The sequence below is a fragment of the Oryctolagus cuniculus genome, chromosome 3 (genome assembly GCF_051225735.1).
Source record: "Oryctolagus cuniculus isolate XC-2025 breed Fujian yellow rabbit chromosome 3, ASM5122573v1, whole genome shotgun sequence".
NCBI classification, from domain to species: Eukaryota; Metazoa; Chordata; class Mammalia; order Lagomorpha; family Leporidae; genus Oryctolagus; species Oryctolagus cuniculus.
In genome coordinates, this window is record NC_142869.1 from 130,896,860 (window position 1) to 130,913,615 (window position 16,756).

Genomic DNA, 16,756 nt, shown 5'->3' on the forward strand with positions numbered 1-16,756 from the left:
GTAAAAATATTCTTTGTTGAATATTCTCCAAATTTTTCATATATTCTTCTAACTTTCATTATAATTCTTTGAATAGATGCTTTCACTCCATTTCACAGATGAAGAAATTAAGATGCTGTTGTTACTGCAATTCACATGGGAGGCTAAGTAACATGTTTATGCTGCAACAGCCAGTAAATTGTGTACTGTTCCTAACTGTAGGACTGGTTTTGTTGATTCTGGAGTGTGGCTCTGTTTTCCAAGATCGTAACCATTACCCTGTACTGCCTAAAATGAGCAAAGGACAAGAAAGGAAGTTTTCAAAAGATGAGATAAAATGACTCCAAAAGCACGAGCATTTTGCAGTTTCACTAATAAATGCAAATTAAAATTAAAATGCAGTGTCTTTTCTTGCTAACAGAGTGTTGACAATAAGAAATTCTTGTGGGGTGGTGGTGGAAATGCATTAGTTTCAGCGTGGGGTTAGAATGTGTGTCCCTGTCTGCAGAATGGATATGATTGAGGGGATAGATGCCAGGTTAAGGCTGGAAATCCTTTTGCTGCCAGTAGGGAATAATCATTGTCTTTGGTCGCACTTCTGGAGCACTTTGAAGAAGATGCGCCTTTCCCGTGGTCAGATTTTTGAGCTTCAGGCGTTCAGTCGGCCGTATTCATGGCTGTTAGCATAGTATGCGAGATGGTCTTTTCCTCAGATGATAGGGTCTGGTGGGTAATGACTGCACGCACATGTGTATAGGTTTCAGTGGCTTTCTTTTCAGCAAGCCTTTTAAGATATTGTTGCCAGGGTTTCAGCATTAATGATAAATTTTAAATTATAGGTTTATTTGTGGCATGTTGGAATTTGAGAGAAAATTCATAAAGTCAATCTTACTTGCCTCCACTGTTGACAAATGATTCTTTATGTTTGGTTTGGTGCAAAATGCAGGGAATATAGGTCTAATTCCTTTATTCAAACTGAGTAAATGGTTTGGGACAATTAATTTCCAGTTGTTTCCTAGTAGAGCAGATTTACTTGTATATTAATGAGGCACAGGTGTTAGGCCCCTGGTGCCTGCATGCCTGGGAGGTGTATTTCAGTTGTTTATCTACTCTGCCATAGGTACTGCAAGGTGTTCAGGCTTGCCTTTAGCAGTTTTTACAGTGAGGATTTTTAATTGTTTGATTTTTTTTTCAAATTTGCCTGTACCTGCTAAAATTTTAAAACTGATCATGTAGAAAGAAATTGCAGAAATTTGAATAGCAATAACAGCTAAAGAAAGTAGTCTCACTATACTTAACAGCCCAGCCTAACATTAAAGAGAAACAGGTTTATCTACATGAATATCTCATGTAATAAATCAGTGTAATCAACAATTTACCTTTTTGTGTGTATTTTTTGAGGAAATATGTCTTTGGCAGTCAAGTATTTATTTGGAGTCAATTGTTTATATTAATATTCTTTTTTTTATTCACTGAACTGCACTACCAGCACTTTAGTGGAGATGGAATAGCCTCCTTAGACATGAATTTCAGTCACTGGCATAATTATAGCTATCTACATACTCATTAAATCTATAGGAGAACTGTGTCCAAAAAGAGCCATGCATTCAGAAACAGTACACAATTAAATATACATGTTTTAAAAGTTGTGTTTTTTAGGCTTGTTTAAAATTAATTTCCTGTGGCGTTCCTCTCTAAACAGAAGAATTCTAACAAAGGGATTCCCATGCTTTGGTTTCTTCCCTGTAGGAAAGAATGGGAAGAACTACTTGTAAACAACAATTACTTGGCAACAATAAGGCAGAAGGGGATTCATGGGCAGCTGAGAAGCAGCAGGTTCTGCAGCATTTGCTGGAAGGTAAGAAGAAAATATTTATTTACAGTTTGTGATTGCAATAGATCAACACATGACCTGATGCCCTGGAAGATTACCCATGAAGGGGATCGCTGAATTTTCCAAGAGACTTCGCTCCTAGTCATTTGGCCATTCCTGTTTATCTTTCACAGGATATTTACTAATGAGATGAGCCACCTTAGTCCTGAGTAACTGGTGATGATAAAATAACCATCTTTTCTTCTTTGGATGGTGCAAAAATCAAAGCAACACTTAGATGTTTTCCAAAAAATGTTTGCAGAAACTCTTGAGTTGGGCAGGAAAGGGAGGGGGTAACTAGCTTTTAGGTTCTTACTGTGTCAAGTGCCTTCATTTCGTCATCCTGTCCTTTCATAAATAGAGGATCAGAAGAATTTTTCACAATTCTTTTGCTTAAAAGCCCAAAAGTCAAGGCAACAAGGAGAAATAGAAGGAAATTGGGTTAGTGTCTTTGGAAGGGAAGAACCTTTGGTTATCAAAACTGGTAATGATAATCAGCAGCTATTTTTTAATTGCTTTGAAATAGTAGCCCCTTTTGTTCTCCAAAAATGAATTAATTGGGATTTAGACTGGTTTCTAAAATGACTTCTGTTAGGAAACTGGCGCAGTTGGCCGCATGGCCCAGCTACCTGAGCCAGGCTCCACCCCCAGCCTAATGGGATTGGCTGCTCCTACTTCCCTGCCCGCCCTCAGGCAAAGTTTTAAAAGGGCCTGTTGCTGAACATGTGCCCTCTTGCCCCTTCTCTCCTGTCTCCTGCTCTCTCTCAGTTCCTCTCTCTAGCCTCCTCCTCTGGTCTCTTGGCTCTGCTCTTCTCTTCTCTGTTCTCTCTTCTCTCCTTGATAGCTCCTCTCCTCTGTTTCTCTCTCTTATATTCTCTTTCCCCCTTTTTTCCTTCGCCGCCCCTTCACTCCGGTCTGTTGGGTGTTCCCCAATAAACCCTTTCCCTTACTCCGGTGTCCGGTGTGCTTTGCGACTGCTAACATTAAGATATAACAAAGGTGCCGTGACTCGGATAGCCTCATATTGGTAATCCAGCGTCCCCCAGTGCTCTGGGGTCCTGGATTTTTGCCGGTCGTGAAGCACATCTCTGGAACTCTTTCCAAGCCACCGAACGCTCCGCGACCTCCATCCACACATCGGCTTTCCAAATTTTGAGGTAAGACACGGGACGAAAATTCCTCACAGCAACTGCTATTTGAGTGGTGGTCTACTGTCGGATACTCGCCTGACTACTCTCGTAAAGGTTGTAGCACTGAACTCTAGCCACCACTCCTACTTCTACTTAAGTCCTTTAGTCTACGGACACTGTGTCCAGGCAACAGTGGGTGTGAGTGACGACACCATCTGTTCGCCTCTCTACAGGCTAGGCCCTGGGCTCCAGTGGGCACTTGGGTGACGACCCCACCTTCTGCTCCCATTCCTCTCCTAGTCAGACGACCAGGACTTCAAGGACGCTTGCTGTCCACTAATCTGACCTTCTGAGTCACCATGGGAAATTCCTCCTCCCGTGTTCCATCTGATTCTCCTCTTGGTTGCCTTTTAGGTAATATGGTCCCTCTCAAATTGGCCCCAGCCCTCAAAAGCAGCCCCTCTATGGTGGCGCATTTGGCCCTGAGGGATCGGAAGTCAGAGTAGTTTGACCCTGATAACATCTTTATCACTTCCGTGAGCCTTCGGGAAAATGGAAGGGGATTCCATACGTTCAAGCCTTTTCCTATCTTCGAACTAAACCTTCCCTGTGTACTTCTGGTCTCCAAGATTCACACTAGGGGGCATAAGCCTGAGCAAAAAATCCTTTCTTCTGCCCGGATCCTGTTATCCTGCAGATGAACTTCCTTATTGCTCCAATCTACAGGCGCCAGCTCAGCTGCCTCCTGAGGCCTCAGCGGCTGAAGTTCAGCGCCATTATCCCCCATGCGGCAGCTGTGTCCTCACCTCCCCCTCCTGCCAAATTCCAGGGGGCGGGGGCAACCTCTGCTCCCACCTCCACTGCAATCTCTTCCATCTTCTCTCAATCCCCTTGCTTATCTATTCCTCAAAGGCAAAGTCTACTATCTCTGTCTAAACAGTTTGGGAATGGCCATCTCCATTGTCTCCTATCTCTGTCTAAACAGTTTGGGAATGGCTGTCTCCATTGTCTCCGACTGGTCTTTTGTCCCTCTTGTCCCAGTCTTACCATAAGAATAGCAAGGGAATGGTAGTCCCATCCTTTTGGGCTCCCTGCTTATTGAGAAACAAAATTAGATATCCCTCTCTTCTGATGGCTCTTTGTTTCATCATGCAGATAGGAAAATCAGGTTTCCTGCATGGATCTGGCTCACTGTAAATTTTTCTTTAAATTTAGAAATACCACTATCTTTCAAACTATTGCTTTGTAAAATGCTGAACTTATTTTGCAATTTATTTTAACAGGTTTCCAGGTAATCAGTACTCAATAAAACAGCAATGGGTCATTAGTACTTGTTTTAGATAAATGCAATTTTAATTTCAATTCAGATAAAAATATATCAGCATCCTAAGTCATTTAGATGTAACTGCTAATTTAAATTGGGTAAAACTTTTGTATACTCTACATGTTATATTCTATAAAATACTATTTGGGTTAGTTTATAAACTGTCTGAAAATAGTTCAACACTGTTTAAAGTACCTTAATCTTAATTTGGATATGTAAGTCAAGGAAAACATCGCAAGTATACTAATCTATTTCTCTTGGATATAGAATTAAAATCTGATTCTCTGTTAAAGCAGTGTGTTAAAGTAATCTGTTATATTCTCTTGATGTCAAATTTTAATTGTTTAAAAACAGCTGAATTTTTATTAACAGCTATGGGTTATTTAAATATGTGCTTCTTTTCAAACATCTAAATAATTACCTTGTAACAATGATCAAATTTGGTCTATATTATGTCATGATGTTAAAGAATCTTACTTCAACCAGATATTTTGGATTTTGAGCCTTCTTGACATTCTTGACAAGTATTCAAAAAATCAAAAATCAAAATCTCAAAGAATTTGGACTTTGAAATTTTCAGTAAATTTTGGACTTTGGTTTTTCCAGTTTGGGCCCAACTGAAAAAATCAAAGGACTTATGTCTCATCTTGTAGAGACACCAACTAATCAGGCTATTTGGACTATATTAAAAGTACTGTCAAGATGTGAAGTGGTACTAAATTTTAAGTTTCTATAATATAAAATGCTATTAATACAAATGTCTGAGAATGAAAAAGTCTAACCATCTTGTGTTACTAGACACAATAGTTACCTTAGGAAAAAGCCCCAGAGGCCTAAAAGGGTTAAATGCTTTGTAAAATCCTACAGATGCTTTCAAAAATACTGTGAAGTAAGCAAATTGGTTAATGAGTTTATAATTTTAAATGTGACAACTTAAAGCTCTGTCATCCACAATTTTATATATCAGATTTGTTGCTCATAAAACTAAAGCATTGTTGGTTCTGTGTGTTTAGCTGTCCTCCTATAGGTTCTGATGAAATTTTTCCAGCCACATGTATTGTATTCAGTACTTTGGGATGACTCTGTAACCAGATGAAGCCAATAATATATTAGAGGTACCAACTGTGACAAAGTATGTGAAAAAGCAATTCAAATCAATTGGTAATTTATAAACAGAAGTTAAATTTTTTAAAAAATTATTAAAATTGCTATATTGGTCTAGTATGTTATGTTATATGTGCATACATACTGTATGTCTACATGGGAAAATTACTAAAAATTTTATTTTAATTGGCTTATAGATAAAATTGTCCATAAATTTAAACAGCTAAAATAATTCAAAGATATACTTTAATTCATGTGACCTGAATCTCTGTATCATATGTTTTAAACTTGTTAATAAAAACTGAAAACATTTTATATGCTTGTGCTGAAATTTGCTGGTTAAACAAGCCACATCATGTTAGATATTTAAGAGATGTTTCCAAATATGTTCATTAATATTTATGGAAGGCATTGGGCCTTCTGGTAAATGTTTTCTTAAGTTATCTAATGGTTAAAACTGCTTTCTAAGTTTTCATGTGATATTGCTATTGTCAGTAAGCAATCTGGGACTGGCACCCCTATTTCTCTAGTCTAAGCCCAACTTGTTCTTTCATTTCTCTATTCTCTTTGAGGTAGGAAACTAATTCTATTATGAAGGAATCTCCAAGATGCAAAATTTGATTTTAGATCTTATAAAAGAGATGGCTAACACATTTCTGTAATAGCATAGCCAAAATAAGAGCTTAAATGATAATTTCTTAGCTAGATTTACTTCGCCATCATCAAGGTAAACAGTAAACAGAAAAGCCTCCCTTTCAGAACAAAGGGAAAGAAAGTTTTAAAGTGAGAATATAGTTTTCCTCATGGGCATTGTCTGCCTCAACATAAACTACTACAGAACATGCCTGTGACTATAGACTTCTAGTTTAGTCCACTGAAGATTAGAGATGGGACTTGAACACCCCCTTCACTTGCATCCTCTGGTCTGCTTTAACAAAAACCAGGAGGAAAAGAAAGCTAGGCATCAGAAGCAATGGGTGGCAGGCCTATTAATGGCTGTTCTGTACAGTGATCTGCCCTCAAGGAGACCCAACAGGCCAGTCTACTGCAGTAGCTTTCAATGTGGAAAGCCTGGGCTTCAGCAGAGGTCAGCTTGTGAAGAGCCCTGGTAGCTCTGCCAAGAGTTGGATCACTGGAAATGGACCTGCCCTGGAGTCGAAGGATGCCCAGGTCAGGGCCACAGATCTTATTGACTCTAAGCTAAAAAGCCCTTCACTCAGCCCAGCTTCCAAAGTGACCACCACAGCTGAGGGGACAGCCAACCAGGGTCAGCAACACTGCAGGCAGAACTGTAAATTTCCTGTTAGAGATGCCATCTGCCTTTACCTGGCCAACTCTCCTCCCAGGCCAGCTAGGTAATGAAAGTCAACATGGTGCCTTCCCCAAGGAGATTCACACCTCCCTTAGGATGTACCCTATGTGAAGAGATATAGGTCTGGGCCTCATAATTTACAAGGCTTTAAAGCCCACCTGATTATTATCAAGCTCCTTCCACCAGGTTCTTTTTGCCTCTCAATCAGAAAACTGCCCACCCAAGATCATTAGCATCGGTCAACGCTGTGGAGTGAAGACGGCACAAGGTAAGTGACGGCTATGGGGCAGGCATTATCGTCACGGGAAATGTTCATTTAGGGTCTGAGGGAGGCCCTCAAGACACAAGGAGTTCGGTTAAAAATAAGGATCTAAAGGCATTTTTTGAGTATGTAGAAAGATTGTGTCCCTGGTTCCCCAAGGAAGGAACAATTGACAAGATCAAGTGGGAAAGACTTGGAAGTTGTTTAAAGGATTTTCATGAAACCTTTGGCCCTGCAAAAGTGCCTATTATGATTTTTTCATATTGGAACCTGATTAATGACATTCTAAAAACCCGTCACCTAGATAAGGGGTGGTGAGGAGACACTACAGCAATCCTCCCAACCTGCATCTAAATGCCCATCTGTCATTCTGGATATACCCTCCACTGATGATAACCCCAAAGATGAAATCAAGGAGCCGATTTCGGCCCCTCCCAATGGGACAAGCCAGTTATATCCTGCAATCTGAGACAAATCAGACCCAGACGAGGAAGCTGTTCTAGGGGAAGAGGTCGTGCACGATCATAATTCCAATTGGCCCCAAAATGTTAAAAATCCCCTGCCGTACCTGCACCTTCCCATTTGTGCCCCTGCTCTCTATGACCTTAACCCTCCTGTGCCTGACTTGTCGGCCTTGCGACAGTCACTTCAACACAGACGAGAGCACATCCATCTCCTTAAGGAAATAAAATACCTCAATGTGGAGCTCCACCACCTTGCCTTAGAGCAGCCCCTTACAAAACCTAAACAAGGTAAAGTTAGGTCCAAAACCCAACCCCTTCTAGCTTTCCCTGTAACCAGGAGACAAGCCGAAAGTCACTCTGGGCCTGCCGCTGATGGGGAAAAAGAGTCTGAGAATTTGTCCCACCACTATGGGGAAGATAGTGAGGAACCTGGGTCGGAGGAGGAAGACCAGGTCCCCAATCAGGGACCTGACAATGGACAGCTGCCACCCTATAAAAAACTTAGTCTCAGATTTATTGAAAAACTTAAAACTGCTTGCACCCAGTATGGTCCCACTGCCCCATATACTCAGGCCTTATTGGAAAGTCAGAGTGCCCGGTGGCTTACACCTAATGATTGGGACTTCCTCACCAGAGCTGCTCTCAGCAGAGGTGACTATGTCCTGTGGAGAGCTGATTATGTTCAAATTTGCTAAAACTTCATCTAAAAATTGGACCCTCAAAAAACTTTTGGGAGATGCCCTGTATAATTCTAACAATTCGCAGGCCCAGTTCCCCGATGGACTTCTAGCGCAAATTAAAACTGCCAGACTAGGGGCTTGGAGAAAGCTTCCTCAAAGGGGAGCAGTCACTACCTCTTTGGCTAAGATTCAGCACGGGCCCGACCAGCCTTATAGTGATTTTGTCTCGCGCCTTAATGTTGCAGCTGAGAGACTAGTTAGCCCAGGAGAAAATGGAAGTGCATTTGTTACGCACCTCGCCTTTGAAAATGCCAACCCAGCTTGTAAAGGTATTCTTTAGCCTCATAAACATAAGGGTGATCTTTCAGAATATGTAAGGCTCTGCGCTGGTGTGGGATCGGCCCATGCCATGGGCTTGGCAATTGGGGCCACACTCAAATTGACCCAAAATCCCTCCAAGGGGACCTCCACTTGCTACGCCTGTAAACAGCCTGGACATTTTGCCTGTGAATGTCCAACCGCCTTTACAAACAGGCCCATGGCCCAAGGCCTGGCTCCAACTCTCCCAGGCAGGCCACTCCCCTCCACCCCATGTCTCCAATGTCATAGGGGTTATCACTGGGCAAATGAATGTAGGTCAAAGACTAATTCTTCAGGCCAGCCCCTCCCTCCTCGCCTGCTGGGAAAACTCAAAGAAGGGCCAGCCCCTGGGAAAACTCCAAGAAGGGCCAGCCCCTGGCCCCCGGTTTCTCAAAGGACAAACCCTGGGGCAGTACAGTTTGTCCCCTCCCAGCCTCAGGCTCAGCAACTACCTCAACAATTGCTTCCCTACAATGAGCAACCCCAGGTAGCACAGGACTGGACCTCTGTGCCGCCTCCGATACAATATTAGATTCCCTACAGGGGTGCGGGCCCCTTGCCTTCGGGTACCTGTGCTTTTCTTCTTGGCCGAGGGTCAGCCACCCTTAAAGGCATTCAAGTTTTTCCCGGTATTAATATAATTAATTATTAATTGTAACTATTATTATTAATTACATTAATATAATTAATAGCAGCCGCTATCAGTGGAGTAGCTGCCGTTCCACAGGGCACCCGTCTAGCACAACTGGTTCTTCTGCCTTTAATTACTGGAAGTACATCCTCAATTTCTTCCAGGCCCCGAGGCATTACCCCTTTGGGCTCCTCAGATGCTTATTGGGTCCAGCCAATTACAAAAAATAAGCCTGTGTTAACCCTTACTATTGAAGGAAAGGATTTCAAGGGCATTTTGGATGCAGAGGCAGATGCCACAGTCATATCTCAAGATCACTGGCCCGCCCATTGGCTGCTGACCGCATCTCTCACCTATTTGCGAGGTATAGGCCAGTCCAATAACCCCCAAATCAGCTCAAGGGTATTACACTGGAAAGATAAGGAAGGCAATCAGGGCACTGTGACTCCTTTTGTATTACCAGGCCTCCCTGTTAACCTGTGGGGACATGACATTCTCTCCCAAATGGAAGTTATCCTGTGCAGCCCTAATGCTGTGGTCACACAACAAATGCTGCGCATGGATTATGTGCCTGGCACAGGACTTGGAAAAATGAGACAGGGCATAACTCAACCTATTACAGCCCCCTCTAAAACAAATAGACATGGGCTCAAATATTCGGATTTTTAGTAATGGCCACTGGCCTTCCTGTACCCCATGCAGATAAAATCACATCGAATACTCAAACTCCTGTTTGGGTGGATCAGTGGCTGCTTACTCAAGAAAAGCTAAATGCCGCTACAGCGCTTGTACAGGAGCAGCTCGTGGCTGGACACCTAGAGCCTTCCAATTCTCCCTGGAATACACCCATTTTTGTCATAAAGAAAAAATCTGGTAAATTGTGCCTTTTATAGGATTTACGCAGCATTAATAAGGTCATGGCACCCACGGGAGCCCTCCAACCTGGCATCCCAACCCCCGTGGCCATCCCAAATGGTTATTACAAAATAATTATAGCTCTCAAAGACTGCTTTTTCACTATTCCTCTACACCCTGATGATCGTCCTTATTTTGCCTTTAGCCTCCCCCGTGTTAATTTCCAGGGACAGATACAAAGATTTCATTGGAAAGTCTTGCCCCAGGGAATGGCCAATAGCCCCACCCTTTGTCAAAAGTTTGTAGCATAGGCAGTGGACTCAGTTCATTTATGCTGGCCTCACATTTATATTCTGCATTATATGGATGACATTTTACTGGCGGCTCAGAACAAGTCAGACCTACAAGATTGCTTTACAGCACTTTCTAAAGCCTTTGTTGCCCTTGCTCCTGATAAGGTCCAGTTACAAAACCCCTTTACCTATTTAGGTTTAAAATTACAACAGGAATTGGTTTTTGTGCCCCGCATCCAGTTCCGCTTGGATTGCCTCCATACCCTTAATGATTTCCAAAAACTTCTAGGAGATATTCAATGGCTCAGGCCCTATGTAAAAATATCTGTCCTTTTACCCCTCAATGACATTCTGTGAGGAGACCCAGATCCCTCTTCCCACCACGAGCTCACCCCTGCTGCAGGAGACGCATTAAACCAAGTAGCGCAAGCCATCAGCCAACAGTTTGTTTCACAGATTTCTTATACTGCTTTTTGTAGTTTTAGCCACACCACATATGCCCACTGGAGTTTTTTGGCAAAAACCCCTCATGTCCAATAAAAAGGGTCAACCTCTTTTCTGGGTTCATCTCCCCATTTCCTCATCTAAGGTAATTACAGTATATTTGCTCAGGTTGCTTCAATAATCATCAAGGCTCGCTTCCTTTCCCGCCAATATTTCGGAAAAGACCCCAATGTTATAGTAGTGCCATATACCCAAGAGCAGACTCAGTTCCTTCTTCAAACTTCTGATGACTGGGGAAGAGCCATGTCAGGATTTATGGGAGTCATTGACAATCACCTCCCTGATGACCCCGTGTTACAGTTTGCCCAATCCTATTCCTTTGTTTTCCCCAAAAATACAAAAAATAACCCAATTCCAAAGGCTGTTATGGTGTTTACAAATGGGTTCTCCAATGGAATGGCTGCCTTCGTGGCAGATAACCGTTCCCATGTTTTTAAAGCATCTTATCAGTCAGCCTAGTTGGTTTAGCTGTATGCCATACTTCAAGTCTTTACACAGTTTTCCAGTCAGGCTGTAAATATTTATACTGATAGTGTATATGTAGCTCACTCCATTCCATTGCTTGAAACTTCTCCTTTCCTTAAAAAACTTCCAATGCTATGCCCTTGTTTATATGAATTCGAAAGCTAATATGAGAAAGTTAACAGCCCTTCTATTTGGGACATATTAGGTCACACACAAGCCTACCAGGATCACTCTCAGAAGGTAATGCCCAGGCAGATGCTGCTACAAGGCTTACCTTCCCCACAACTGTGGGATCAGTGCAGAAAGCTCAAAACTTGCATAGGTTGCATCACTTAAATGCTCAATCTGTCCATTTGTTTTGTAAAATTTCACAAGAACAGGCTCGTGAAATAGTCAAAAAATGTCCCTCATGCGTTACAAGCCAACCTGTACCGCATTTGGGAGTCAATCCATGTGGTCTTCTCCCTAATCAACTGTGGCAAATGGATGTCACACACTTCCCAAAATTTGGCAAACTAAAGTATCTCCATGTCTCTAAAGACACCTGTAGTGGCTTTGTCTTTGCCTCCCCCCACACAGGAGAAGCTGCTAAAGATGTTATCTCGCATCTTTTTTTTTTTTTTTAATTTTTGACAGGCAGAGTGGACAGTGAGAGAGAGAGAGACAGAGAGAAAGGTCTTCCTTTTGCCGTTGGTTCACCCTCCAATGGCCGCCGCTGCAGCCGGCGCACCGTGCTGATCCGATGGCAGGAGCCAGGATCCAGGTGCTTTTCCTGGTCTCCCATGGGGTGCAGGGCCCAAGCACCTGGGCCATCCTCCACTGCACTCCCTGGCCATAGCAGAGAGCTGGCCTGGAAGAGGGGCAACCGGGACAGAATCCGGCGCCCTGACCGGGACTAGAACCCGGTGTGCCGGCGCCGCTAGGCGGAGGATTAGCCTATTGAGCCACGGCGCCGGCCGTTATCTCGCATCTTATCACAGCCTTTTCTGTATTGGGAAAACCTGTTAAAATTAAAATAGATAATGGTCCTGCTTATGTCAGTACTAAATTTAAACAATTTTGTAAAGCACCCCACTGTTTTTGTATGTAGGAATAATTTAGCTTATACCATTTTACCAACAAATTGGACCGGTAGTTGCATGCATGCTATGCTTCTTCCCAATGTAGAAATTATTGATGGAAATATCCCTGTTCCTATCCTCTTGCTTGATTATATCGCAGGGAGACAAAAGCGAGCTATTCAATTTATTCCTTTATTGGCCACATTGGGAATTTTCACAGCTGTGGTTACAGGATCCACAGGGCTGGGAATTGCGGTCCAAAAATATAGAGAATTGTCCCAGCAACTTATTAAAGATGTACAAACCCTGTCTACCACCATCCAGGATCTTCAAGATCAAACTGATTCCCTAGTGGAAGTGGTTCTACAAAATCATAGAGGCTTAGACTTGCTTACCACCGAACAGGGAAGTATTTGCTTGGCATTACAGGAAAAATGTTTTTATACTAACAAATCTGGCATTGTTCACGATAAAATCAAAACACTTCAAGAAGATCTGGAGCGTCGTCGACGTGCCATGGCTGAAAATCCCTTTTGGACGGGATGGAATGGACTGCTTCCCTATTTGCTACCGCTTTTAGGCTCCATTGTTGGTTTGCTTGTTATACTATCTGTAGGTCCTTGTCTTTTCAATAACCTGATGACTTTTATCAAACAGCAAGTAGATAATTTAGCAGCCAGACCAATTCAAATACATTACCAAAGTCTGGCCATGGAAGATCCCATGGAAAACGTTATCTCTCTCTGGCTGGTGAAGTCTGGCCGATGAGGTCACGGTCCCTCCAACAACTAACTCTCCCCTTCGGTCTGCCGCTGCCGCAGTTGGGAGCTCAGGAAGGGCCCCAGGCCTATCAATAAAATGAGCAGTAAGCCAATGAAGGGCACCTTCCCAGAACCTCATCCACCTAAGACAGGAGTCCTTGGGGACTGGCAAGGATAACCAATGACGGGTAAGAGGTGCTGGAGCTCTGGATCAATTCCTAAGATAGGCACTGCTCACTCATCACGCTGGGCCTAACCGGTAGCCATTTCTGTTTAATTGATAAGAAAGGGGGATATGTCGGGGACCAACAGCATGTGACCTCTTAGTGGAAAGACAGGGCTAGACAGGCCAGACCAGATAGTACTGATAATGCAACCTTGTGTGACCTCATGCCTTAAGACCTTGTAGCCTTTCCCCTACTTGCACTAGCATTGCAGCTACAAGACAAGCTCCCCCTCCTTCCCCCACCCGACACCCTGCCTCTATGATATATAAGTGTGTGGTTGAAAAATAAAGTCTCAGCTTGATCGGCACCTGTCTTGCTGCCATCTTTGTGTCTCCTGTCCCTTTCATTTCTCCTTCTAGGTGCTCAGCCCCAGTTGCTGTCCCGCAGGATGTGACAACTGTAATGCTGATTCCTGATGGAAATTACCCGACAGTGTACTGGAGGAGGTGTAGGAGCTCTTTCTGTGGAAAGGTGCCAAGAGATGTCCCCCGGGTTTATAGGAAGGAGGGTAACAGGCGAGCATAAAGTTGACACCAGAGCCAGGTTGCCAAGGCTCCAGGGGACAGGGTGGCTGAGGAAGCCTTTCTTCCTCATGAGAGCAGACAAAAGCCTAACTCCCAGGGAGAAAAAAATACAGGAAAAAGATCAGACCTGCCTCTACTCATATTCCAGAAGACTGGAGTCTGCTTTCAAGATATTGTGTAACTTCTTCAATTGCTGCTGCTCTAATTTCTATTTACCTGAAAAGATGGGAAGAATTTTCCCCCAATTATGTATATAATTAGTATAATACAGTCCTTGGTACAGTAGCATAAAATATCAAGTAACTCTTTTTAAAGATTTATTTATTTTTGGAAAGAGTTACACAGAGGAGAGAGAGAGAGAGAGGACTTCCATCTGCTGATCCACTCCCCAAATGACTGCAATGGCCAGAGCTTCACTGATATGAAGCCAGGAGCCAGGAGCTTCCTCCAGGTTTCCCCATGCAGGTGCAGGGGCCCAAAAACTTGGGCCATATTTTACTGCTTTCCCAGGCCATAGCAGAGATCTGGATCAGAAGTGAGTAGCTGGGACTCAAACTGGCACCCCCATGGGATGCCAGCACTGCAGTTGGCAGCTTTACCCACTACACCATGGCACCGGCCCCTCAAGTAACTTTTAAAAGTTTCCTTGAATTCACAACCTATCATAAAACCTTTATAGAACACAGTACATGCCTTTCATAGTGCACTGGTTATTCAGGTCAGATTCAAGCTGGGGCCACTTGGCAAATGGGTCCTACTGTAATCCTTTCTGTTGTTTAGGGGTAGGAGCAAGTATAGACCAGTGAAAAATAATGTTCACTTAATAAGGTAATAGACATTTTTAAAAATATAAGCAGTAAGAAGAAACTCACAAAAATGTTAGAATAAAGATGTGTTTTTGAGATTAAACTGTGTTTTAATAAAAATTATCGTAAGCTCAGTTTTTTATCTGAAATACAAAACAACTCAGGGAAGGGTAACTCTAGTCATTTAAATTAGTAAATTGGAGCAGGGCAGGTGTTTTAGCCCAGTGGTATCTTATGCCATTTAAAACACCTGAGACCCATAGTGGACTACTTGAGTTTGTATTCCTGGATCTGGCTCCTGACTCAGCTTCTTGCTAATACAGAACCTAGGAGGTAGCAGTGATGGTCCACGTAGTTGAGTTCCTGCCTCCCAGGACAGACCTGGATTGAGCCCCTGACTCGTGGGCAGCCCTGGTCATGGCTGGCATTTGTGGAGTGAATTGCCTGCCTCTTTCTCTCAAATTTTTAAAAATTACTAAATTAAAATCATAAAAGTCAACAAAAATGTGATCTTACATAAGATTAATTGTTCTTCTTATGTCAATCTTTGGAATAAATTTTTCCAAGATAAAGAACTTCGATCAACGATTGAACAAGATGTCAAAAGATCATATGCAGAATTGTTTACAAGTTACTTCTAATAATTCAAGTTAGTATCACTTCTTTATAATTTTAGCAGAATATAAAATCCATAGGTGAGCCATACTTAACTGAATGCAGTATTCTACTTGTGGTAACAAAATTCTAATAAATATTTTCTATTCCCAGCATGCAGATTTCTATGTTCCCTTTAAAAAATAAATTACATTTATCATGCTGATGATCTTAAAGCAATACTTAATCAGTTCTATCAATTTCCAACAATTATTTGAAGTCATGTGAATCTGATAAGGTTGTACTGCAGTCATTATTTTGATATTTCCAGAAAAAATGATCTCTTGCTATATGTGTTTGAATTCCTTTCTTACCAAATGACTTTTTAAGTAACAACTGTTATTCTCGTCTTTCTCATTTTTCTTCCTCTTGAGGCCATTCGTTTGTGTAAGCAGCCTCTTCTCTCCATCTGCTCAGTACTTCCATCATGAAAGAAAAGTTCCTTTAGCACGTAGGTAATGTCCATAGCTATTAGATATTGGACTTCAACATTCTTGGTCATCCAGTGGAAGCCCATGTGATCTGTGCCAGAAGATGCTAAAGTGGCTTCTAGCTAATTTACTCTACAACATCTTTCCTCCTCAGTTTCGTCTGATGGATATGAAATGAAGGCAAGAGTGACCACCTCTCAAGACTTTCATAGAGTAGTAAGTACAAGTTGAGTACCCCTTCTCCAAAAGTTGTGGTTTTCAGATTTTGCACTGTAGCTCACTTGGTTAATCCTCTGCCTGCAGCACCGGCATCCCATATGGGTGCCAGGTTCTAGTCCTGGTTCCTCCTCTTCCAGTCCAGCTCTCTGCTGTGACCCGGGAGGGCAGTGGAGGATGGCCCAAGTGTTTGGGCCCCTGCACCTGCATGGGAGATCAGGAAGAAGCAGCACCTGGCTCCTGGCTTCGGATCAGCACAGCACCGGCCATAGTGGCCATTTGAGGAGTGAACCAATGGAAGCAAGACCTTTCTCTCTGTCTCTCTCTCTCTCACTGTCTAACTCTATCAATAATAATAATTAAAAAAGAATAGTTACATTGACATTCCTGAGTCATCATTCCTAATGCAATTTTAGTATATGTGCTGCCAAACCGAACACCATCATCCCTAATCTAAAAATCTAGTTTTGTATTGGATTAGAGATGTTTTTTTGACAGGCAGAGTGTATTGTGAGAGAGAGAGACAGAGAAAGGTCTTCCTTTTGCCGTTGGTTCACCCTCCAATAGCTGCCATGGCTCATGCGCTGTGGCCAGTGCACCATGCTGATCTGAAGCCAGGAGCCAGGTACTTCTCCTGGTCTCCCATTGGGTGCAGGGCCCAAGCACTTGAGCCATCCTCCACTGCCTTCCTGGGCCACAGCAGAGAGCTGGCCTGGAAGAGGGGCAACCGGGAAAGAATCTGGTGCCACAACCGGGACTAGAACCCCATGTTCCGGCACTGCTAGGTGGAGGATTAGCCTATTGAGCCGCGGCACCAGCCGAGTTCATGCTTTAAATTGT

At 42.9% G+C, this 16,756-nt stretch overlaps 1 long non-coding RNA gene across 11 annotated transcripts in view; it reads left to right on the forward strand.

Moving 5' to 3' along the window:
• The first annotated feature begins 1,756 nt into the window (after window positions 1-1,756).
• The window catches only part of LOC103348706 (uncharacterized), a 57,872-nt gene continuing 42,872 nt past the window's right edge, over window positions 1,757-16,756 (forward strand). The window contains exons 1-5 of one of the 11 annotated variants that reach the window (XR_016231697.1): window positions 1,757-3,009; window positions 6,896-6,990; window positions 13,645-13,756; window positions 15,644-15,724; window positions 15,855-15,916. This is a non-coding gene — a long non-coding RNA (uncharacterized LOC103348706). The remainder of the gene's footprint in view (window positions 3,010-6,895; window positions 6,991-13,644; window positions 13,757-15,643; window positions 15,725-15,854; window positions 15,917-16,756) is intronic. The other 10 variants (XR_016231694.1, XR_016231690.1, XR_016231688.1 and 7 more) reach the window with 10 other exon arrangements.